The 24,489-nt window shown below is 38.1% G+C and overlaps 1 protein-coding gene across 6 annotated transcripts in view; it reads right to left on the bottom strand.

The window, feature by feature from the left end:
• Positions 1-24,489, bottom strand: part of CNTN4 (contactin 4) — an 893,176-nt gene that overhangs the window by 188,425 nt on the left and 680,262 nt on the right. The window lies entirely within an intron of this gene.

Here is a 24,489-nt window from a genome sequence, read left to right as displayed (position 1 = left end):
ACAAATTCACAATCATTCTCCATACAGTGCTTTAGGCAGTTGCTTCCAATCAATTGGTGCTGGTACCTAAGGTCAAAATTCTTCACCATCTTTGTAAAAGTGATTTAGGAGAAATGAAATGGTGACCGTGTGAGGCAGGGGTTAGAAAAGGCCTAGTGCCAAATCTCATGCAAACTGGGGGCAGGCACTTCTAAAAATAAGCCTCCTGACTTTTTGCTCAATGATTATTTGGTACATGTGCTTTGGTCACTCAGATGTGAGAGTGGAGGTACGGGAAATAAGATGGAAAAAGGGACATCTTCGAGTCAAGTACATAGCCTGTAAATGTTGCTCTTGTGTATAGTTTACAATCTCCTCCCTTTTATGGGTTACTTCTTGTTTTCTTGCCTCTGTCTTACTGGGTGAATTAGACACTTTTCTGGAGTGTAGACTTTCTTTAAAATTTTGTAGGCAAAAGTTAAAGAATTTAACTTGAGGGCAATTTAACACATTGTCTTGAGCATAAGCCAAATATAAGTATATGATGGAATAGATATAAAACCCATACAAATCATAAATGTATAAGGCAAGGCTTCAACAAAACCATGTGCTTGTGGTTCACTGCTTCAGGATATGTTCCCAGATTCCCAGGGGTACATGCTGACGCTCTTTTGCTCTCAGAAAAATATCAGTAAAAAAAGTTTGGGAAATATCGTCTAGGTCTGGTGTCAGCAAACTTTCATACACTAAGGAAAGAATCCATATATTTTTTTCAACAGAACAGCATTCTTTTCAAAGTTAGCACATTCAGACTCTTGAGTAGAGGCTGCAAAGTGACGGCACACAGAATGGATTTAGCTTGCATAAGCATGCGTGTCTTTTACGGTTTCACAGGCTTTAAAAAGAGTAAAAATCACATGAACATCTAGATATTGGGATTTTCTTGAAACTCAAACACAGCTCTCAGTTATCAGTCCTCAAGAGAAATCAGGGAAGTGCAACACAGCATCCACTCCACTAATGGTTCTCTAACTTGAGTGAGCTCAGAATCACCAGAAGGGCCTTGTTACCATATAGAATGCAGAGTTCCACACCCGGTTTCTGATTCAGAAGGTCAGGGATGGAGACTAAGAATGTGCATTTGAAACAAGTTCCCAGGTGCTGCTGCTTGTGGTCTGGAGATCACACCGGGAGAAACAGTGCATTAAAAGAGAGAAACACGCTAGTCTCTCATTCCATGAGGGAAACAACTGGCAGAGCTGAGCAGCAGCTGCCCATTTAGGAGAGGGCTGGGGGTCTCCATTGTGCCAAAGCCTTTACCAATCCCTACTTCTTACACAGGCCCATATTGCTCAGTTGGCAATTGAGTGTGTGACCTGTTTTGAAATACAGAGAGGAAACGCAAAGAAATGGAATTGACACTTAGTTGCATGCTCTTGCTAGCATGAAAATGGTACTGTAGAGTAAGCACAAGCTAATCGGAGTATTTGGATGGAAGGAAGGTAGAGATGACACCAAAACCACACAGAACAAACATTAGAGCTTTGTACGATTGTGATGAGTCCAGCCCTCTTCACGTAGTCAAACCTGTAAGGCTATCTCTCTGTGATAGTTTGAATGGAGTATGAGAGGCAGAAAAAAAATACTGTTCATTGGGATTAAAGGGTGTTTCTTTCAGTTACTTCTTAAAAATTTGGCATTTAAAGAAATCAAAGGTACTGTCGTATTTTATGAAGAACTCAAATACAACATCCAAAGCTCATCTGGTAAGTTTTAATCCTTAAAGCATAGATATCTTTGACAGCCAAAGTAAAATATAAAATACTTGAGACAATGTGAAAACTGCATGCTGGTTAAAAAGATACCTATCAAAGTTCAATGTCCCATTCTAGAGAGAAAGCCACTTTTCCTCAGGTGAGAATTGGGCTGAAAAAAAGCGAGATATACCTCTTTCAGCTTAAAACTTATGTCCCTTTCCTACAAGACCTTCTGCCAGATCTCTGATTGTCTCTAGAAATGTTGGGGGAGGTATTGCTGGGGAAGGTATATCCAGTCAGTATCCAAATCCTGTAGATTAGAATTCCACAGGATTTCTTGCTTCTATGCCCATCTCACCATTACCTGTCATTGGCCTAAGAACATCCTGCCATTTTGCCAACTTTCCAGGCCAACCCACACACCACTGCCAGATTAATTTGTCTAAAGAGCAGTTTTGGATCCCATTCCTCCTTCCCACACAAGTCCTCTGTGATCTCCACTGCAACCTGGATCAAGTAAAATACATCAACATAGTTGTCAAGTCCTTCCAAAGCAGGACTTCAAATTATCTAGTCTTAGTTTCCTACTCCTCTCTCCATGTAAGTCCATATTCTGGGGGAGTACTCGTCAAACTAGGCTCTGCAAAAGAACAGAGAGGTTGATTACTCTGATTACTTTGTCATATAATACATATCTATTTTCTCTGAAATCACCTTTAAATACAAAGATAAGGCACTATGGGAAGGCTATGCCTACCTGTCTCGGCTGTAAGTGGAGACCTCTGTTTTTTTAGCTTTTTCTGTGATTTGCTCTTACCAACAAAACTATATTTTAAGAAATGTTTGTCCTGCTAAGTAGAGTTGCTTAAGGTAAAGTGGAAAAACAGTCACTGATCCCCTGATGTGCTCTATGTTTTTCAATCTCCCTGCCTAGGCTTGGTCACTCTCTCTCAGGATGCCCTTCTGCCTTCTGCTTATCCCAACGGCTACATTTTACAAAGAGCCATCTTCCCTCCTGGAAAAATATATGTGGTCTCTGCTCATCAACCAAATCAACATGTGTTTCTCTTTTGCTTCGCGGCAACTACACATTATTTCACATATTAAACTTTTGTTTTCCCTATATTAGAATTATTCAATTACTTGTCTCTTCTCCAGCTACCAGATTCAAGAATTACTTGTGGACAAGAATACATATGGCAGGGGAACATATGCTTCACTTTCGTCCCTCCCATTCTGCAATCAACTAGTGAATATTAGTTGAATTGAATTGGAATTCCAAATGTCCCAAGTTTCCTAGAGCACCAATTCATTACTAAACTCTAGGCCAAAAGCATTAGTAAGAAACAAGTTACCTATAAAGAAGAGTATACAATACTTCCATTAGACCACTGAATGCAAAGTAGAATCACTGAAATCAGAGAAGGACAGAAAATCTATAATATCAGAATGTACATTTTTCAAATCAGAATGGCTAAGCCCTTTCTCTAAAAAAACTTTCCTTTTATCTCTGACTCTCTGACATGCAGTTTTACTGAGTTTACAAAATGGCAGTAAGAAAAGATGACTAATTCATAGTCTTCCAAATACTTAAGGGAAAAAAGACTCGGTAAAAGGAGAGAGGTAGGCATGCAGAGATGGTTAGCCCATACAACACAACAGGCTAAATGACATGTGCCAATAAAACTCAGGTAACCAGATGACACCTGGGTGGCCTGGCCAGAACCACAGTTACTCAAAGGGGGCACTGATCCCTGGACTAAGATATTACCACATAGAAGGAAGGAAACTTGGATTTGGTGAGCCAGGTTTTCAAATCTATTTTTAAGTAAGGCTATGTCTTTTTCTTTAATTTCTTTTTTTTTTTACATTTATTTGTTTTTGAGAGACAGAGAGAGACAGCGTGAGCAGGGGAGGGGCAGAGAGAAGAGAGAGGGAGACATAGAATCAGAAGCAGGCTCCAGGCTCCGACCTGTCAGCACAGAACCCAATGCGGGGCTCAAACCCACGAACTGTGAAATCATGACCCGAGCTAAAGTTGGACACTCAAGTGACTGAGCCACCCAGGCGCCCCATAAGTAAGGCTACGTCTTATAAGTACATGAGCAGAATCACAACTGGTTTAATTCTTTACACTTCAAAACACTTGAGTATCCATAATCTCATTTGTTGCCTCTACTAATAAGTAGAGGAAATAAGCAGAATAAAGATTGGTTCCATTGGAGGGACAGGGAAAGTGAGACATAGGAAAACAAGTGATCTATTCTAAGACTACCAAGAAAACCAGTGGATTTAGATTTAGGATTAAAGCTGACACCTAGGCAAAGATTTCTTTTCCTATGCTGGAAGCCATTGCAATGGCACCTTTCAGCTTAACTGAGCCAGTAACAAGGTGGGCACAGAGGTTATCATGACTGATGTTGCCAGGCCTTTTGCTGAAATAACTACAGTGGGGGTTATTTCAGGGTTCACCACCATCTTGTTTCCTTTTGAATGCCACAGTACCTAATCCTGTATGGCACTCAAGAGATGCTCAGAATATCAGGGAACTAGCTAGCTGACCAGTTAAATCTTGAAATATCAGGATATACAGGTCACTTGTATATCAACATTTAAAGATATTTTCTAAGAAAAGGCTGCACACATCATCATTATTAGAATATGTGCTGTTTGTCACAACATAATCAAAATCTGTCTTATTACCTGAAGCTTAGCAATTTCTGGGGAGAAAGGAAAAAATATTCAATGTGGGAACTGAAAGGCATTCTTAGGAATGATGAACAATTTTGAGTAAATGGTAGAAAATGTCAGTTAAACTATAATTATTTACATTTTTAAAAGGATTCAAGCAGTTATATGAGTAACAGAACAAGTTTTCAAGCAATGTCACCAACTCCCACACAAGTCACTGATATACAGCCTTTTCATCAGATTATTAAACAATTCTACACCCTCCTCCTCCTCAATTAAAGATGTGGTCTGAAATTCAAACAACTGACATTTAAATTTTGATTCTAAATTAACCCTTAATCAAATTTGCCAAGCAAATACTAGTCTTCATTGTAATCAGAGATGCTTTTTGCCGTCTCTTGTCTGCATTTTGCCAATGCTGAAGTAAGACCAATAACAAATGCATTTGGCCTGGTGGTCTATTAAAAATAGACCTGTCCTTCCCAAAGAGAAGAATTTACTTTTACTTGTACCTTTATAAACATAAAAGATATTCAATGACCATAATAGTCAAATTCTGCCTTGAGATGTGGTGGACAGAACCAGATGAATGATTAATCATCCTTGAGTTTTTTTTACTATTTGGTTTGCCATAAAAGGTAAGTTACTCTTCTTGGCAATACTTCTTCCTTTGGTTCTCATGATAACCAATCATCATTCCTCAAAGGCTGGCCGTAGGAATGGGCATGAGTCTTGAGGTAGACCAATGATATTACCTCATCCCCTAAGGCACAGTAATTGGTTCAGGAAGACTCATATGACAAAAGCCAGCCAATCAGAATCTTCTAAAATGCAATCCCTGCAAAAGGGGGCCTTTTTTCTCCTTCAGGTTTTGAGATGTAGGGGCTGTGAGCAAAGTGCCTCATGCCCATGTTTAATGTGCTAGAGACAAGTTGATTTGAGGGGATGAAGCTAAGACTGAGAGCTGATAGGCAAAGCAAGTGAGTGCAGGTGGTATCTGAGTTACTTGAGAAAATCAATTTTGAGGCAACATTTTTGTCTTTCACGAAAGCTGCTTTAAAAAAAAATCAGTAAATCTGTTCATTAAAAAAAATTCCCTAGTGGACACTGAGTTTCTGTCCTCTAGATTAAATGTCTTAACCAATAAAAACCCTTGTCATTTCTTTTCCTACTTAGAGGCTTAGCTTACCTCCCCTCTTCCATTTAGTAGTGTCCTTTTCTTACCATCATTCATACGTCCCCTCAGAATGTCCTTTGAAAAATCATTGTATACTAATATCCCACTACCCACTACCATTTAAAATTGTTGTTTAAATCAGGGCACTTGGGTGGCTCAGTTGGTTGAGCATCTGACTCTTGGTTTTGGCTCAGGTCATGATCCTACAGTTTGTGGATTTGAGCCCACATTGGGCTCCGTGCTGACGGTGCAAAGCCTGCTTGGGACTCTTTCTCTTTCTCTCTCTCCCTCTTCCCCTCCCCTACTTGTGCTCTCTCTCTCTCTCTCAAAATAAATTAACTTAAAAATTAAAAGAAAACTGTTCTTTAAATTACCAGCTCTTAGAAATAGTGGATTCTTGGGGTGCCTGGGTGGCTCAGTTGCTTAAGCCTCTGACTCCTGATTTCAGCTCAGGTCATGATCTCATGATCTGTGAGATGGAGCCCTGTGTAGGGATCTGCTCTGATGGTGCAGAGCCTGCTTGGGATTCTATCTCTTTCTCTCTCTCTGCCCCTTCCCTGTGCGCTGTGTGTGTGTGTGTGTCAAAATAAAATGAATAATGGATTTAAAAAAAAAAAGAAATAGTGGACTCTTACCAATGACTCTTGTATCACTTTTATGTCAATGCGGCAAAGACGGTGGTGGGGGGGAGGCAGCTTCAAGAAAAACTTTCAGAGGAAAATAACATCTGATCATCACAGTTCTCTATCTGATGTCTAAGTCTGTGTGTGTGTGTGTTTAAATTAAATATCCTCACCTAAGGTATTTTAAGAGTATTTTCTATAACCAGTCAAATATGTACTCTAGTATTTGGAGTTAGACATATTTCTCTGGTCCTGAAACTTTGCCCCTTCTATAAGGCCCAGAAAGTGACTTAGCTTATCTAAGACTCAATTTCCTCATCTGAAAAGTGAGGATAATAATACACTTTATAGGTGGCTGAAAAGATCAAAGGGAATGTTGTAATAAGCAAAGTGCTTAATTACAATTAGCACAGTGTATAGCAAATACAAGTACTCAATAAATGTTAATGTTTATTGGTATTACTGCTAAAGCAAAGATTGTGAAAACAATTGTCTGATCATCTACATATCCATTCAACTTCATGGTAAAGATCCATTCTAAATCATCCACTTATGTTAACAGACCAGATCAGGGTTTATGATTAATAAAGCTACAATGACATCTTATCTTAGTGCCGTACTCATTTTTTGAAATTATTTGCATTTTATAGTATTCATTTGATTCATTTCTAGGATGTAATATCTATTTTCCAGGAAAGGAAAAGTGAGCAACACAGAGAATGTTTAAAACTTGGCATTAAGCAAAACTAACCCAGAAAAATTAAATCTTCTGACCATTTGTGTAGCACTAGTATATTCATGCTAATAAGGTGAAGTAGCAAAATAGTAACTTAAAACTAATTTGTTCTCTCACTTTCTAGAAGTTGGGGGGGGGGCAATGATAAACATATGGTAGATAATAAACAAATGCTGTAATTGGGAAACTTAGCAGTAAAGTTGTATTTAGAACTCATGTATTACAGATTGATAGCAGGAAAGTATCCCAGAGAAAATCTGTCTACTACTCTCCTTTCAGGAGCAGGGAGAAGTACCTTGGGAGGCATTAACCTTTCTTAGTTTGGTGTGGTTTGGTTTGTAATTAGCATGTGATTAGGGCAGGATTTGGAATCCATGACCTTAGTTCTTACACCTACTGCTCTTTTCTCATATAGTGTAGTTGAAAGGCAGTAGGGAGATGTCCTGCACCTCATTTTGTGATCTTGGCCAAATCACTTAATCTCTCTAAGCTTCAATTTTCTCACATGTAAAGAAGGGATAACCCTCACCTCAGAGGCTTGATGACCAAATAAAACCATATACATGAAAACGATTTGTAAACGAGAAAACACCAAGCAAAGGTGAGAAATCATTACTGGGCAGGGATTGCAAATAGATTTTAACTTGACTGGGTAGCTCTGCCTAATTGGTATTGGCTCTCCAGAATGCTACGTTAGGGTTTTGAGGATGCAGTGGTACTCAAGGAAAAAGGAGCCATAATTGATCTGCCTGCCATGGTACAAGAGCGTGTAGAGGACACACATGTGACAAATATGTAGGGTGATGCCTCTGCATAAATGAGTAGTGGCTAGGATGAGGAGAGGAGAGTCCTGAATGAAGAAGCATACATTCTGAAACACACTTTTTCACCTCTCTGTTCCCATAAAATGCAAAATTCTATAAAATGGATATTACTTACCAAATGTGTGCATTACCATGAGACTAAATTAAATAATGTATGCAAAAGAGCTCAGACACTGTAAAGCAACATCCAGTAGATTTGGATTAACACTATTAGAGCACAAAAAATTACACATGCAAACATATCTTACTCATCGAAAACACCTCTTTTACATGGATGAAAATAAAAGTTAATTACCCCTCTGTAATAGTGGCAAAACAATACAAAACTGATGTTCTTAAGTGAATGTTAGGAAAAATACATTTCACCCACCTTCAATTTTGAGCATTTTGCCTGTCACTTTAAATTGGCTAAATGTTTGACAGATGTTCAATAATTGACACAGCTTATCTTCCTCTCTCAGGCTCTTTTCCTACTCAATCACCAGCATTTCTAGTTGCTATAGCAACTGTAAACATTAATGATTATTCCGTCATGCCAGGGGGATTTAAACACATTCTTAAGTTAAAAGTTCCCTCAGGAAAAAAAAAGTCTATCTATCTTTGGAAAGATGGGAAATATTATATGATTTAAATTCCCTGGTTATTGAATTTATTAGATCTAAATACACAAATCTTCTTCTATAGTTTCACATAGGTAACGATTTTTTTTTCTCCCATCTGAGTAACAAAGGAGTTGTGGGGAATTGAGAAACTCAGCTTTCTCTGATGAAAGGGAAAAATAATTGATCTTGATAAATGATATAGCAGAAGCTGGTGGGGAGTTTTGAAAGAAAGAAATGACCTAAAGTTTCATGACATAATCTGGGTGCAAATTTAAAGTAACTCTACTTAAAGCCTCAGTGGTTTCAAAAGTAAAACTGGGGTCGCCTGGGTGGCTCAGTTGATTAAGCATCTGACTTTGGCTCAGGTCATGATCTCATGGTTCATGGTTCGAGCCGTGCATCAAGCTCTCTGCTATCAGTACAGAGCCAGCTTTGGATCCTCTGTCTCCCTCTCTCAGTCCTTCCCTGCTCTCTCTCTTTCTCTTAAAAATAAACATAAAAAATAAAAAAAAGAGTAAAACTGGAATGATTATATTTGTTCTAACCACACAAGTCACCCTATACTGTAAAATACACTAAATGCACGGGGTCATTACTGTGTTTTGTGGCAAAGTGAACAATAGTTTGAGCTTCAGAAGAAAATGAAAATAAATTGAAAGACGGGAACATTTACAACATTTATTTCAAGGTGGGGGACGATGAGCCAGATCTGTGTAATAGTTTTGTTCTGTTTCCCATGCTTACTATCTTAAAGTGTTTTTCAATGATTGCCAACATTCAAAAATTGAAAGATTTCACAGAGAATTTCACATTTAAGTCTCCTCAGGGAAAACTACAAGGCCACACAATACTGACCTCATTTCTCCTCAAGGCAATAAGTGGCCAAAGATGAGCAGTGGCTGGCCTGTTTGAAGAGATCATGTGGATCTCTACCTTGCCTACAGTATCTTAATCATTTATACTATTACTTGCCTGGCCCTTGGAGAAAATACAGTTTTAAAAGCAAGTGAACCTTTTTCATACATGCATTCCTAAAGCAAATCTTCCGGATTTCCATGAACCTAAATCATTTTGTGCCCCTTGCTCTTCTTGAATGAAGTAGGGGACAGCTAATATCTGTGCCTCACTTTGTGGAAACCGCTTCTGTTCACACCGGTCACTGCCTAACCCCTGAGGTCCAGTGACTGACTAGGGCAGGCTTAAATGGAAAACAAGAGGCCCAAAGAAGCCCTCAAAATTTTGTCTTTCTCAATGCGTAGGCTTTTTCTCTCTTTTAAAAAATTATACTGTGGCAAGATACACATAAAATTTACCACTTTAATGTGCACAGTTCAGTGGTATTAGTACATCCAAATTGTTGTGCAACTATTACTCATTATCTCCAGAACTTTTCATCACCCCAAACTAAAACACTGTATCCATTATGTCTAGTTTTTAATCACTCATTCAACAAATATTTCTGTGTGCCTATTATATACCAGGAATTCTAAGCACTACAGAACAGGATATATAAAGTAGGGATATAGTTTTAGGGGAATCAGGTTTCCTGAATCCTGCTTATGTTTCCAGGACAGTAAATCTTATGGTTCATGGTATTTATTTCTTCTATCCTGAAATAACTCTTTGGGGATCCTGGACTGCAAACATACCTTGATACATATAAGACAACGACTGGACACTGATCGTTTTTGGTGCTTAGTTTTTCCCACCTGGTCAACTCATACCCGACTTTTCATTAGGAACCATTTCTCTCCCACTCTCAGTAGATGCTATTATATGAGTTGGGCTTCTCTTCATTCTGGCTCCAGGAATGCACACATGTTCTATGTCTACCCAATCAGAATTTTCTATCCGGCACCACCCCATAACCTCCAGTCACCATAATTAGTTTAGGGATGGACACATGACTCAAGCTGGCACATGAAAGTCAATTTTGAAGCTTGTGCTAAAATCACTGGGAATGAGTCACTCTCTTTTTGCTGGGGTTACCATACAATGAGAGCCAGCTCAAGCAAAGTAAAGCCAAAACATGCATAGCCAGATTCCTAAAACTATCACTCGAGAACTAAAATCTAGCTGCATCTAATGGGAATTTTATGCCAATATGTTCTCATTTTTGTTCAAGCTCATTTGAATTGGGTTTTGAAACTTATGACAAAAAGGATGTTGATTACAAAACAATTAGACAATTGACATAATATTGAAGAATGTTATATAATCTCAACAAGTATCCAATGGCCAATTGTATGATGACTTCTGAAAACTTGTTCTCCAATTCTACCTTTTTAATTCTATTTGAAGCAAAAATTACCCCCCTTGTCCCTGGCTAGTTCTGCTAACACAGAACTGCTCTAATGCATTCTTGGTTTCTTTGATTTAATTCATCTTTCTCAGATGTCTACCTAGGTTGATTCTAACTAAAAACATATCATCTAAAAGGTTAGGCTAAAATTTTAGTTATAATGCTGCATCTACCAGTTGTCAGAGGTGTGAACTTGGGCAAGTCACCTCAACTCTTGAGTTGTTCTAGTAGTCAAGTCAGTTTTGCAAGAGTATGGGGAGGCGGAATCAGGCAGATAGGTATTTTCTAGGAGTATCTCTGTAGTTGATCTCCTCTGATGGATGATGATTCAGGACAGAAAGTAAGAGTGGAATGAATGAAGGTCCCTCTCAATAAAAGCTCTGAGTATAGACAGCCAATGTTCATCTGTTATTTACTAGGTGGCCAGGTGCTAGCACACTATGCGTTTGCACAGGACAGACACAAATGACGGTAAACAGCAAATGGCTTGGTTATTCTGCAAAGGAGGGCATGTGGCACAGAATTATTTTCAGCCAGCTTCACAAACACAGACATACTAATGTTAGGTATAAGGGACAAGATACATATAATTTTAGCATTCCTGTTACCCTTCAGATCACAAACTGCTAGGTGAACACTGATTAGCTGACCCTCTTTTATGACGCCTGACCTTAGATGTACTTTTTCAGCTTGTGGCAGGAGTTTGAATTTTTCTTTCTTTCTTTTTTTTTTTTTTTTTGGCTCTCCATAAGTTTCTTAACCAAGACCTGTTGAACAAGGGGTGATCTTAGTTTTTAGTAGATCTCTGCTTGTGGAGAATTGCATGTGGCCCTTAGTGACTTCTAAGGTGATGGGTGCCAACGTTCAGCTATCAGAAGAAACTGCCAAGTCTATCTCTTGAAACATTTGCCTTTTCCCTTCTGACTTAATTAAGAAATGAGAACAAGGATGTAATAAAAAGACTCAGACCAGAGAACTATGGTCAACAAGTTGAGAGTTTGTAAAAACACAACTGATCATAAGAAAAAAACAAAACAAAACAAAACAAAAACATGAGCACCCATTCTACAAAGCAACATTTAAAACACATATGCATGAAATACTGGTTTAATTGAATTTAAAGAGGCATTATATGCCATATGTTAAACTATGTGGACAAATATGTTGGGGAGATTACAGGTTGAAAAAAGTTGGGTACATTTCTTCACTACAGGACTTCTCCAAATCCTTAAGTTGTAAAATCTCCAAGAGGTGAATTTAATAAACAGCATTTCCCAAATCAAGGGACTGTCCTACATGCTCTTAAAACCTCCTAAAATATGAGATCTGGTTACTGGATATATAAACATGGCATTTCTATTATCATCATGTCATAAGGATTCGGAAGCCCTTAATTAAAATACATGATTATCTCAGCAGTCTTTAGTTGGTGTTTATTTTGAAAAATCTACATTGTAAAAGATGTAAATGGGAAGTGTAGGAGAGGTGTGAAGAGGCATTCAACCCTAAGAACTCAGTAGGAACCCTGAGTAAGGCAGACCTTAGTTCCTAACAGGTCAGCTCTAAGTCATTTACTCTAAGCATCACGTATAAAATGGGACTAGTAATTTACTTTTCTCAAAGGATTGTTCTGAATATTTCACCTCCTTCAGTATTCTTAACATGTCTATAGGGGAATGTAATCCCTATTTTTGAAAGGTGTTTACAAATAATATAAAAATTCTCTTGACCTACACTCTTGGAACCTAGAATTAGTTGGTTAATTTAAAGAGTAAAAGTGGGAAACCACAAAAAAAAAAATGCCATATTTACACCTTAACTATCTTATGCAATTAAGTTTATTATTAGGTATTATTTATGTATTTATTATTCATTAATAAATTTTTATTTAGAAAATCAAATGTATTATTTGTAAATATTTTTTAAAGTTTATTTATTTTTTTGAGGGAGGGAGGGAGGGAGGGAGAGAGAGAGAGAGGGAGAGAGAGAGGAAGGGAGGGAGGGAAGGGCAGAGAGAGGGAGAGCCAGGTGTGGGGCTCGAACTCACCAACTGTGAGATCATGACCTGAGGTGAGATCAAGAGTCTGATGCTTAACCAAACTTCCACCCAGGCACCCTTGTCAATCTTTTGATATAGGAACCATATACCCCTTTGCCTTCTCATTTTTTATCTTTTAAAAATGTTTATTTATTTATTTTGAGACAGAGAGCATGAGAGACCACACAAACATGCCCGCACACACATGAGGGAATGGCAGAGAGAGAGGGAGACATAGAATCCCAAGCAGACTCTGCATTGACAGCGGGGGCTCATGACTACGCGATCATGGCCTGAGCCGAAATCCAGAGTCCAATGCTTAACTGACTAAGCCACCCAGGCACCTCCTTTTTTTTTTTTCCTTGAGTGTTATCTTTTTTTTTTTAAGTTGACTGTTAACTAGGGCTGATGTTATCATTTTTACCTAAACTACACTCATCATGCCTGAGACTTGGTTTTGTTAAAAAAAAAAAGACTGGTGAAATTACAAGAGAATAGAATCCTACTAGAGTTTAATGATCCCCTCCCCTAAATTTTTATAATTATCTTGCCCACAGCATCTTTATTTTTCATTGACTTGCCTTTATTAAGTCTTCCTCAAAGGATTCCAAGTTGTTTTTGTAGAAGTGACAGTTCTTTCCTTTTCATTACCTTTCATTAATTTATGTAATATTTAAACTATATAAGTACAATTTAACATAAATAGGTTTAGGGAAAAAAAAAACTGACTCTCGGCAAGTATACAACTTAAAAGGGAGGAACAGAAGGGTATAGGTTTACTTTAGTGTAGCCTACCAAGCCATGAACCTACAGTTTGCCACAGTCAATAGGCATTGTGCATTAAAGAAGGAATGGAGAGAATCTATTTATCCAGAAAGTTAGCTAAGAGGGTGGAGAGGGGTGGTGGGTTGAGAGAGCCTTTACAGTGTTTTAAAAGATGACACATTTTGTTTTATTGCCCTGTAAACAGACTCTGGCTTATTAGACCATGTAATTATAGTTAAAGTCTCTGCAAAGTCTTCTTATAGAAGCATTTTAGGCTGACTTCTAACTTGTTAGTTCCATTAGGGAAGACTGATAGTGATGTTGGGACTTAACAGGTGTGATGGCAGACCAATGACAAAGAAATATGGAGAAGATTGTTTTCTAGGTATCTCTCAATTACATGATATAGATGATTGTCCAGTCCAAATAAAATAGTGCATTTCAACTTTCCACTGATGTATCCCTACCTGAAAAGTAGGATAGAACACACATTCTTAAGAGCCAGGAGACAGATCCCACAGCAGTTTATTACAAGCCAGGAGTTTATATTACACATTTATTCTACTTTCAAATTCCACTGGATAATAAATCTATGGTGGTTTTAATATAAAGTGTTTTAAAATACAACCACTAAATCCCCCAAATCTGTAAATACATAGAGTTCTTGCAAAGGAGCATAATCACATGGTACTGAACATGATGAAGAACAAGAAGCAATGAGAGAGAGAGATGGTACTTTTAAAAATATCAGAGAAGGAGTGAAAATGACCACAGTTCTTACATTAAAGGATACAAGCCATACAGGTATCTGGGAAATGAGAATTTAAAGACAAGGGAACAGCAATCACAAAGACTCCACTGCAGGCAGGTATATGTTTAGTGTCTCTGAGACAGAGCGTATGAGTGCAAGACAATGAGAAGGGGGATGATGATTAAGACATTCCAGGGATCAGCTATATGGAGGCTATTAGCCAAGAGGGGAGTTTTAGGGTTTTTTTTCCCCCTGAATCAGATGTAAAAGCCTTTGGAGAGTTTTAAGCAAGGAAGAAGCATGAACTGACTTACATCTCAAAAGTATCATTCTGTCTTTTATCATATGGAGTGGGGTAGAAATAGAAGTAGGGAGAACGGCTAGGAGGCTGTTACGAAATTCAAAGTAGATGTGTTGGGAGTGTGAATGAGGGTGTTAGTGGTGGAAGTGGGGAGAAGTTGTTAGACACAGGGTATACTTTGAAGGTACAATGCAAAGGATTTGCTAACAAATTAGATGGTAGTATAAGAAAAGGAAATAAATTAAGGGTTATGTCCTAAATTTCAGTCTTGAGCCAATGGATAAACGGGGCGGCCCTTTCCTATAACTGGGAAAACTCTAGCAAGATCAGATTTAGAAAGAAGATCAAAGCTCAAGTTTGGTCATGTTATCTTTGAGATGACTATTAGGCAACCAAGCAAGGTGATGATCAGACAATGGATACACGAGTCTTGCTTGGATTTAGGAGGGAGGGATAGTGAAGATAGACATTTGGGAAACATAAGTATAAAAGTGGTTTTTAAAGCCATGAGCTATATGACATCATTAGGGAGTATGTATATATACTCCCTATATACAAAGTCTGGGTCCTGAACTTGAGGGCTCTTATAATTCACTTAAAGAAGATGGGAAGATGACAGGAAAGTAAGAAGAAGCCAGTTAAGGAGACTGAAATGGGAAACTAGTGAAGTACAGGGGTACCAAGAGAGTTGTAGCCCAAGGTCAAGGGAAGAGAGTATTTCAAGTTGAGAGTGATCAACTATATCCAAATGCTGCTGACTGGCTGAATAGAGAGACAACTGAGAATTTACCACTGGCAGTAGTACCATAGGAGATCACTGATGAGACTATTTAAGTACAATTCTGGGGAAAAGTCCTGATGCACTATGTGCAGGAGTCACTGAAACAGAAGATGCAGAGATAACTCTTTTGTGCAGTTTTGCAGTAAAGGAGAGCATAGAAAGGGGGTAGTGGGGGTCAAGGGACTTGCTGATTTATTTAGGACGGAAGGTATTGTTGCATGTTTGAATGCAGATAGAAGGGATGTAGCAGGGAAGGAGAATTTATTGAATGCAGGGAAAAGGAGAAAAACAATGGCTAGAGCAGTCTTTGAGAGGGTGAGAGGGGACAGAATTCAGTGCACAAATGGGTGAGGTTGACCTTACAGGCCCAGAGAGATTCTGTATTTGTGTTAGGGGAGGAAGCAGAAAAGTATCCATTGCCACAGCCACTACGTGAGACAGAAACACCAACATCTCCTAGTTGGATTATTACAACTTCCATGCTCTTGGTTTCTCTTTACACACTCATACCCTACTGCAAGCCATTTCCCACACTCTTCAGGAGAGTTATATTTTCAAACTATAAACACAATTACCTAAAACCTAATGACTTTCCACTGTCCTTGTGTCAAAGAACGTAATCCTCAAGATGGCTTCAACAAGTCTCACGGAGAAAATTTTAAATGTTGAATGAAGTCTCAATATATTCTCTTAACTAACGTGTTCTTGAAAAAAATGGGGAGGGGGGTTGGTTTCTATATTTTTTTTATAAGCTTCAACCAAATAGAAAAGGTTCTTCTGTTTTTACATCTTATATTTCAATGTGACCTAGTTAATCCTTTAATAGCTAGCTTTCAATGCCTTTGATCAGCTTCTTACTGTGATATAAAAGATTAGATCCTATTCCTAAGAGTAAATCTCCTGTGGAACATTTCCTTGGTGAAATGTTTAATATTGTGGTCAATGGATGAAAATGAAATTCCTACAAATGCCTGTGTTATCACGAATGAGAACATTTCTAATAACTGTGCTTTCAACCTATTCCCTTCTGTTCCTCGTGGATATACCTTTCCCATGTAACAAAGAGCCTCTGACCCACAAAAATGAAAAGATTTCTTCAAAAAGGTTTGAGCAAATAACCAAATCCTTAGGCTATTGGCCAAATGCAGATTTGATGTTGCAGCCCGTTTGGGAATTGATAAATTCCTTTATTCATCGCTGGTTACAGATGGAATCCCTGACTTGGTCCCCATAAGACTGATGAAATTGTAGCAGAAAAATAAAAATAAAAATAAAAATAATTCTTATTCTCTTTCACTTGTACAGGAATTCTCCACCACAGTACATTTTCTTGGTGATGATAACAGTTGGCAACATAAGCATACTTCAAAGAATGCAGGATATAACAAGGTCGTAATATGAAGCAATTTCAACTAGGATTGTAGCAGAGATGATAATCTCTGCACTGTATTAACATATCAGTGCTCGAAACAGCTGGACTAAAATCCAAAATCTACCCAGATATAACTTTTTTTGAGCCATTTTTTCTGGGCAATGCAAAGAAAAGCAGATAGGTTGGTCCAAATTCCCTAAGAGTTAGCATCACTCTTCTTAGTATTTTTTTGGGAAATCTTGTCCAACAATGGGCATTTAGGCTTAAAACACCTCTGAGTGTTTTATTCTCAATCTTTGGTTTCACATGATAAAGGAGAATACAAAAGGTGAGGTAAGAGGACTGGGCTTCCTGGTACTGAACATATGAACAGGAAGTATCACCTCTTTACCAATTAGAAGATAGTAACAGCATCATAGAAACAGCTTTTCACCGACCTTATGCAAGGCTTTTACTCTTTTACTCTACAGATGTAGATCACACAGCTAATTGCCAGAAACCTGGGACCCAGGTCTTCTGTCTTCTGGTCTAGTACTCTTACTCTAGTATTCTCATTTAAAAATTGGGAGACTTGGGTGCCTGGGTGGCTCAGTCGGTTAAAAGTCCGACTTTGGTTCTGGTCATGATCTCACAGCTCATGGGTTCAAGCCCTGCACTGGGCTCTATGCTGACAACTTGGAGCCTGGAGCCTGCTTCAGATTCTGTGTCTCCCTCTATCTCTGTCTTTCCACAGCTCGCTCTCTCTCTCTCTCTCTCTCTCTGTGTGTCTCTCTCAAAAATATATAAACATTAACTTTTTTTAAAAAAAATTGGGAGACTTAGTATTTAAAAAATGTAGTTTTTCCATGGGATGCCTGCTTGGCTCAGTTGGTTAAGCATCCAACTCTTGGTTTCGGCTCAGGTCATGCTCTCACGGTTTTGTGGGTTCAAACCCCAAGTAAGGGTCTGTACTGGCAGTAAGGAGCCTGCTTGGGATTCTCTCTTCCCTCTCTCTCTCTGCCCCTCCTGCACTCATGCTGTCTCTATCTCTCTTGAAAAATAAATAAATAAACTTAAAATTTTTTTTAAATATCTAGCTTTTCCAAAAGAAGAAGGATGAGAAGGAGATGAGGTAGAGAAGGAGGAAGGGAAAGGATGAGAAGGAGGAAAAGAAAAAGAAAAGAAAAGTGAAGATCTGATCTCACACTCCCACATGACAACAGCAGGTAGAATGTTAAAACTCTATCTTTTCTGTAAAAAACTTGTCTTAGGTTAACTTTCTGGCTTTGTCATCCTGAAAATCTGATAAAGGTAAAATGTCATCCAGGTGACCAGGCAACAGTGCTACAGTAAAAATAATCCAGGATTGGCAGTCAGTGTGTTGGCTTTCCCTGAATGTGGTGACTCTCATCACAGACTTGCTCCTCATGGGGACTTTGGAAGCTACACGAGATCTTTGCTCCTACTTAAGACGTCAACCTTCTAAGTCAGAAGGCTCCATGCTTGGCTACATTCTTTGTTCTTAAAATATGACTGCAGAGACAAAAATCAGTCCCTGAATTGCTGTTTGTACGACTCCTGGACTCCCACTGAAGGGAAGAACCTGGCTCTGCTCTTTAGGGGTGCATTCTGTCCTGACCTGCCGTGTGCCAAGTGTGCTCCATGGTGATCAGGTCAGTCTGAATGCCTCACTGATCCTAAGAACACCCACTTGGATGCCTGGTAGTACCCATCTCTTGCCCCTTTTAGATGAGATGCATGGTCTCTAGTTGACCAGAGTCTTCACTCTTCCCATTATCTCACGCCTGGCTTTTTCAGTGTTGTCTCTGAAAGGTTTAGAGCCCTGGTCCAGATTCTGGATAAGGTAATTTATTCTTACAGTAACTTGACAAGTAACCTGTCAAGCGAAGTACTGAATGTCTCAATATTTATGAGCTTTAGAAAAATAAAAATCATTCACCTACAGGGGACTAACATGTTTCTGTTATGGTCACCTCTTCTTTATTTTGCTTTTTGGACAAAAGCAAAAACCTGCTATGCTGGCCCAGTGGGCTTCTAATTTTCTCTTTTCTGCCCCTAGTTTCTATGGACATCTGACGTAAAAATTAATAATCCAGCCAAAATCTAAAAGGCCATTTTGACTGACTTCAGATAATTCTTTTTTAACAATTAATTGAAACACAAGTCTTCACCTACTGAGTTCACATCTTAGGACAAATCCTTTGCAGATATGGAAAGAAAGAACATTTTCAAAATAATTGGGCTTCATCTCTGAGTATTCAACATAACAATTAGTAATATATCTGTTAAATAAAAATTTAGGATGTGTGTGTCAGTGTGGATGCGATTAAAAAAAAAAATAAAACCACAAAAACCAAAAACCAAAAACTGGTTACAGGCTGTCAACAAGCCAGAGGAAGGAGGCCATTAGCACGGCATTCATCATTCAGTAGTTCCAGGAACTTCATTTGAGAGAACAATCTACCTGCTTTAATTTTTATGAACCCCCTATGAGTTACAGATGCCAGATGTCTTTTCTCTGGCTATCTCTCTGATGACAGGCATAGTGGCACATAAAAAGAAAAGCAGCCAGTGTTGGGGAGGAAGCTCACGGCTTATGGCGGGACAGTCCATTATTAATGGAGAAAGTCACAGGGTAGTTAATGTACGGATGTCAGACTTTCCAACTTTCAGAGAGTCCCCTTGGGAAGTGGTGGTGACAGATGTGACGAAGGCAGAACTGCAAGCAGAGTGATAGTCAGCAGGGTATCATTAGACTGCTTGAAGAGCAGGGGCTCCTGAGTGATTAAGAGGTAAGAGCTTACAAGAGCCATGCATAAATTACACATCCCAGGGTCAACACCCCAAATTCTTCTTCATTTTTTTTTTACAAGGCATAGGATCTGAATGGCAAATATATGCTATCAGCCTGTCAACAGAAACTCTTAAAACTTTGCTATTTCTTATACTCAGTGTATACGAAAGCAAACTGACTCTTCATTTAATTAACCCTGGATTGTTTCCCAGCTGCTTTTGGAAAGGGATATTGTGGGACAGAATGTAAAAGGGTGTTCAGAGGAGTCCTTTCACGTACTTGTGACTCATTTTAAAGATACCTGTACACAACACAGATGAGAGTTTTTAAAGCCAGGATTATGAAGGATTAATTTCAGTTTTAGCCAGTTCTACCTTTTAACAAGCCGATTCATTCTCATTCTGAAAACTTCAGTATAATCACATGAAAGCTTCTGGACTTTAAGCTTTATGGATCTACCCAGACATTAAAATGGAGGCCACATATGACTTAACAGGGAAACCACTTATACGTGGTTTGTTGAGTGAAGCTGCTCATTGTCAGGAAACTGACATACTCTGTGTTACTCTGACATACTTAGCCCTGAAACTCTGAGTTTAATTCAGACTTGATTCTTAATTGTTTATGAGATGTCTAGAATGCTGGTGTATCACAAGTAAACCTACGTTAATTGCATTTTGCTGTTAAAGACTGTTCCTGGGTACATGGGATTTTGTTGAAAATAAAAGAAGGTGTACCAGTGGAAAGCCAATTTGGTATGGTATTTGCTACAAAATAAAGTATGATGTGTTTCAGCTCACAGCCACTTTCAGGCTTTGGACCACTGACTTTCACATCCCTTCCCTGTATTTCACTGGTTGATTTTTAGTGACAAATGCCATATTTCCCCAGCTGAGATAAGTATGGAAATGAAAACAGAAGCTATGTCAACTTGAATTTAAAGTTTTCTAACCTGAAAATGAACTAGTCCTCTTAGCATAATGCACTCCCCCGCAAGCAATTCTCTTAACTAGGCTACAGTGCCATTTGGGAGTGGGGTGTTTATATGTATATTTTCCTCAGTCCCTGCAGAAAGTCATCATCTGAGCATTGCTGAGTGCAGATTTAATGCACATCACTGCACACTTGCTCCAGTAACACGGCGAGGGCCTGCCACTGGAGATTCAGAACAGCTCTAGGCAGGAGCAAAGCGGATTATTGCCAATCCAGGCATTTTTAGTGATAAGCATCTCTCAAAGCAGGGTAGAAGGGCAGCTATTTTAACTTGACTATCCAGACCAATTTTCAAATGGAGAATAAGTAATAAAATAGCTATATATTTGCAAGATACCCATATGTTCATGGGTTGTAGAAACTCCTCCATACAATGCAAACAAACATTTTACTCCCACAAAAGCTGGCAGAAAAATGCTTTTTTGGACAAAGAGGTAATTAACAATGGAGAACCATTTAAATCAAAGCTAGAAGGAACCTTGGAGTTCACTAAATCCAACATACACTTGAATTTTAAAGTTCCTGTTCCAGATATTTTTAAGCATATACCAATTATGAAAGTAGAGATAATGGGATAATGAACCCTCATGTATCGTCCACCTTTAATAATTATCAGCATTGTTTCATTCTTACATATCTCCTACCCTCTTTGGGTGTTAGTTGTCACAGAAATATATCTCTACTTTTCATTACACTTCTATTTTATAACTTAAAACATTTTTAATCTAAAATATGGGAAAGATTAAAGCAGATACTCTTTTTAGAGTTATCTGTATTATTTTAAAAAAAAAAAAATTTTTTAACGTTTATTTATTTTTGAGACAGAGAGAGACACAGCATGAACGGGGGAGGGGCAGAGAAAGAGGGAGACACAGAATCGGAAGCAAGCTCCAGGCTCTGAGCCATCAGCCCAGAGCCCGACACGGGGCTCGAACTCGCGGACCGCAAGATCGTGACCTGAGCTGAAGTCGGACGCTTAACCGACTGAGCCACCCAGGTGCCCCATGAGTTATCTGTATTCTTAAAGACTTTTCCTCATATTGTAGACATATCAAAAAATGTTGTTTATGAATTGCTGAGGAATGTCATATTTACTTAACGTCTCAAGCATTTTGTTATCTATAAAATGGGGACATAGGTACTATTATGGTTGTTATAAGAATTAAATTAGTTAACATATGCAAAGAATTTTAAATTGTGCCTGACCTGTATTATCCACTCTCTAATGTTAGTATTACTAACATTCATATGTGAGGTTGCTTATGCTTTGTCAGGTTCTGGTGAGAAGATTATATTCATTTCATTAAATGAACTGGTCGCTTTTCATCCTGTCTTTGCTCTGACACAAATTATTTGGTAAGGGAATTACCTTAAATTTTTTTAAGATATTCTTTTTAATGTTTATTCATTTTTTTTAAAATATGAAATTTATTGTCAAACTGGTTTCCATACAACACCCAGTGCTCATCCCAACAGGTGCCCTCCTCAGTGCCCATCACCCACTTTCCCCTCCCTCCCACACCCTATCAACCCTCAGTTTATTCTCACTTTTTAAGAGTCTCCTATGGTTTGGTTCTCTCCCTCTCTAACTTTTTTTTTCCTTCCCCCCGCCCCCCCATGGTCTTCTGTTAAGTTCTCAGGATCCACACAAGAGTGATAACAAATGGTATCTGTCTTTCTCTGTATGACTTATTTCACTTAGCATAACACTCTCCCGTTCCATCACATTGCCACCAAACTCCACACCCGAAAAACAAATAATCCAGGGAAGGAATGGGCAGAAAACATGAATAGACACTTCTCTAAAGAAGACATCCAGATGGCCAATAGGCACATGAGGAGTGCTCAATGTCACTCCTCATCAGGGAAATACAAATCAAAAAACACTGAGACATCACCTCACACCAGTCAGAGTGGCTAAAATGAACAAATTAGGAGACTATAGATGCAGTAGAGGATGTGGAGAAACTGGAAACTTCTTGCACTGTTAGTGGGAATGCAAACTGGTGCAGCCACTCTGGAAAACAGTGTGGAGGTTCCTCAAAAAATTAAAAATAAATCTACTCTATGACCCAGCAATAGCACTGATAGGAATTTACCCAAGGGATAGAGGAATGCTGATGCAGAGGGACACATGTACCCCTATGTTTATAGCAACACTTTCAACAATAGCCAAATTATGGAAAGAGCCTAAATGTCCATCAACTGATGAACGGATAAAGAAATTATGGTTTTATACACACAATGGAATACTACTTGGCAATGAGAAAAAATGAAATATGGCCTTTTATTACCTTAAATTTTTGAAAAAAAAATCTCTTATAAAATTTGTGACTCAGAGCACTTGGGAGAAAGTGATTCTTGATAGCTTTCAATTCTCCCATGATAAATGGTCTATTCAGATTTTCTATATTTTCTTGGTTCAATTTTGTTATTTATGTGGTCTCAGTAGATTTTTCATTTCATCTAGATGTTCAAATGATCATAGAATTGTGGATGGTTTGCTCTTATGATTTTAAATCTTGTATGCAAAATTGTATGCTCTTTTTAATTTCTAATTTTCTGTATTTGTATTTCTCTGTTTTTTTATTAGATTTGGAGAGGAATGCACTTATGTGTTTTTTTTCCTTCTCAAAACTTCTCTCAGACATCTCATGTGTACGGTTTCTATTTTCCAATTTACTAATTTTGACCTTTATCTTCTTTTCTTCTATTCCCCTTAGTGTGTGTGTGTGTGTGTGTGTGTGTGTGTGTGTGTGTGTGTGTTCTATTTTACCTTTTTGAAGTGAATAGTTTACTGATTTTGAGTTCCAGAATTATTTTTTACTGTTTATTTATTTATTTTGAGATAGAGAGAGTGCAGGGGAGGGGAAGAGAGAGAGAGAGGGAGAGAGAATCCCAAGCACTATCAGTGCGCAGCCTGACCCTGGGCTCCATCTCATGAATAGTGAAATCATGACCTGAGCTGAGATCAAGAGGTGGGGCTTGAATTCACAAACCATGAGCCTAAATTGAGAGCTGGTCGCTGAACCAAGTGAGCCACACAGGCATCCCCAGAATTTCTTAATAACAAGTTCAGTTATTCACTTGCTTCTAGATGCACTATTTGTAAATTTCATAAGTGTAGATGTATTTGGTTTCATTTCTTCAAATTTTGAAACATCCCTAAATTTGTTTCTTTCTGCTTTGACCCAGCAGAAATTAGAAAAATGAATCGACATTTGCATGGGTTGATATTTTTTAAATGTGGTTATTGTTGTTGTATAAACTTGATCTATAGCTAATTTCTAGCTTAACTATATAATGGCAAAAAATAAGACTGATCTGTACAATTTTAACTTGTTGAAATGTTTTTCATGGCTTATTAAGTAATCAATTACAATAAGCATTACATGGGCACTTGGAAGGAACATATATATACAGGAGCTCCCGCTCATGCACATATTTGCTTTCCATGGTTTCAGTTACCTCTGGTCAACTGTGGTAAGGTGAGAATGTTAATAGTGGACTAATGTGATGTCACAATATCTATGTGATTCACATCACTACATCTCATTATGCAGGTATTTTATCATCTCACATCATCACAAGAAGGATTAGTACAGTAAAATAAGATATTTTTGGAGAGAGACTACATTTGCTTATATTTTCTTACAGTATATTGTTATAATTGTACTATTTTATTATTAGTTATTGTTATTAATTCCTTCCTATGCTTAAATGATAAATTAAATTTTATCATAGGTATCTACATATAGGAAAAAAATTGTATATATACGGTTTAGTACTATCTGTGATCTCAGGCATCCACTGGGGGTCTTGGAAAATATTCCCTGTGAATAAGGGAGGAGTACTATATATGTTTTGGTATTACCTTATTGAAATATTTTGTATACTTATTTGTATATACATGTCCTGTCAAATTAAATACTATGCTTTAGTAATTTCATCTAGGATTTCCAAATATTTAGCATTATAAATTTTGACCCTATGTTTTCTGGAA

Source organism: Panthera tigris, chromosome A2 (assembly GCF_018350195.1).
Source record: "Panthera tigris isolate Pti1 chromosome A2, P.tigris_Pti1_mat1.1, whole genome shotgun sequence".
NCBI classification, from domain to species: Eukaryota; Metazoa; Chordata; class Mammalia; order Carnivora; family Felidae; genus Panthera; species Panthera tigris.
Note: the sequence above shows the minus strand (reverse complement) of the source record. Positions and strands in the feature narration are given on the sequence as shown.